Below are 2,154 nucleotides of genomic sequence, written 5' to 3' on the forward strand. Positions count from 1 at the left end.
AACCTATAATCCATCCCGGAAGTTGGGAGGCTAAAGAAGGAGGGTCAAAAGTCCAAGGCCAACTTGGACTACATAGTAAGGCCTTATTTCAAAAGAAAGGTTTAAAAGGAAAAAGAAGACAAAACAAAATAAAAAAAATCTTTAAAGATACAATAATTTATAAACTTTCTCCCAAACAGCCCACAATAATTCTGTCTTATTTTAGATAGTAAATAAGAATCCAAAAAATCTATTTTTGTTCATGATTTTTCATTATAGAGAATGCATTTTAACTGGATCAACATGTCATCTTTACCATAATTCTGCTGTAACATCATTAACTTGTATTTAAGCACAACAAAAATATTCCTGTGCTCACCCTGATGACTCAGCCTTGAATTCAAGTCAGATCTGCTAAGGGGAGATAAAGCTACAAAAGTCTCTTTGAGGGAGGAAAACACTTACTCCTTCAGCCGCAGTAGGTTTCCACCCAGATGCAGCTTGTGGATATTGGTTGGTGGCCAAGAGTGACTGATGTCAAATTGGCCCTCGGATGATTGCCAGTCCCCAGGGTATCAAGGACACAACAGGGTGAGGAGGATTTCTGTCTAGAGCTCCATTTCCCAGTCCCTCTCCCAGACAGAAGTGGTCCCATAGCCAAATGGTAGGGGATGGGGAATAAGCAAGGCTGCAGAAAGGAAGGCCTGGCAGATCATCACATGGTTTCCTGGCTAGAGTAGGGGCTCATTTATCAAAGCAGGGGACAGATGGTCTTCCAAGTAATTACAGAAATTAAATCCCCAGCATATTTTAATCCCCATATAGTCAGACTGCAAGAAAGAGAGTGAGGGGCTAGAGAAGGAAGGAAGGAGGGAGGGAGGGGGAAGGGGGAGGAGAGGGGAGGGCAAGGGGAGGGGACGAGGAGGGGACGGGGAAGGGGAGGGGAGGGGGAGGGGAGGGGGAGGGGAGGGAGGAAGGAAGGAAGGGCACATGGAAGATATGAAAGGCCCTTTGAACCTCAAGATCTGGCTTGCTTGGGCAAGGTGCTACAGCTTGATATTCCTTCCCAGAAGTACTAGAGTCTCCACCTCCTTTTATGATTTCTGTTGCCTCTTTCTGTGGTCCCCACTGCCTCAATCAACTCATACATTAAGAAGAATTAGCTGAAGATGTCTTGACTGGGGCCAGACATTTTTCTCTTCTGGACTCTTGCTGATTACTGCAGCTGAATTCCCGTTAATAGTTACAAGACTTGGGCCGGGGATTTAGCTCAGTGGTTTCGCCGCCTGCGCAAGCGCAAGGACCCGAGTTTGATCCCCGGTACAAAAAAAAAAAAAAAAAAATAGTTACAAGACTTTATTATCCACACAATCAATGATGTTAAAACTTGACCTGGAAGCCTTTGATAGTGATTACTGCTTGATTCTCATCCAATCTTTAATTATGAAGGAGGAAGAGCCTTTTGGTTTCTAGCACTAACTACACATATTGATGAGTATGGAGGATGTGGTATCAAAAAGAGAGGGCATTACAAAGGACCAGAGGAATACATGGCCTTAACAGAGCTACTTGTGCCTAGGATGAACTTTCTACTGAATAAAGGACCATTGTGAATATTGATCTTACCACAACAGAGGGTGAATTATATTTCTAAAGGAGTGTTAAAGATGAAAGACTACTAGGTTGGGTAATGATCTGGTTTTAGTCTTTTGTCTGCCACTGATTTGCTGTGTGGCTTTTGTAGGTTGCCTTACCTCTCTGAACTGAAATTCCTTCTTTGTAGCATAAGAATAATAATTAGGGCCAGGGATTTAGCTCAGTGGTTCTGGTGCCTGCCTCACTGAGGACCCAAGTTCGATCCCCGGTACCGGAAAAAAAAAATTGTTTATTTCTCAGGATTTTTGAAGCAGACAGTAATTTGAAAGGTATTAGCTAGGTGTGGTGGCACACACTGGTAGTCCCAGCATATTGGAGGCTGAGGCAGGAGGATCACTGAGAGTTTGAGGTCAGCCTGGAATACATAGTGAGACCTTGCCTCAAAAAAAAAAAAAAGGGTCAGGGAGCTAGTTCAGTGGTTTCGCTGCCTGCTACACAAGCGCAAAGACCCAAATTCGATCCCCAGTACCAAAAAAAAAAAAAAAATGTGGGCCAGGGATTTAGCTCAGTGGCACCATG

The sequence above is a fragment of the Heterocephalus glaber genome, unplaced genomic scaffold, assembly GCF_053883595.1.
Source record: "Heterocephalus glaber isolate CG9 unplaced genomic scaffold, H.glaber_assembly_v1.0 deba00001481, whole genome shotgun sequence".
Lineage (NCBI taxonomy): Eukaryota > Metazoa > Chordata > Mammalia > Rodentia > Bathyergidae > Heterocephalus > Heterocephalus glaber.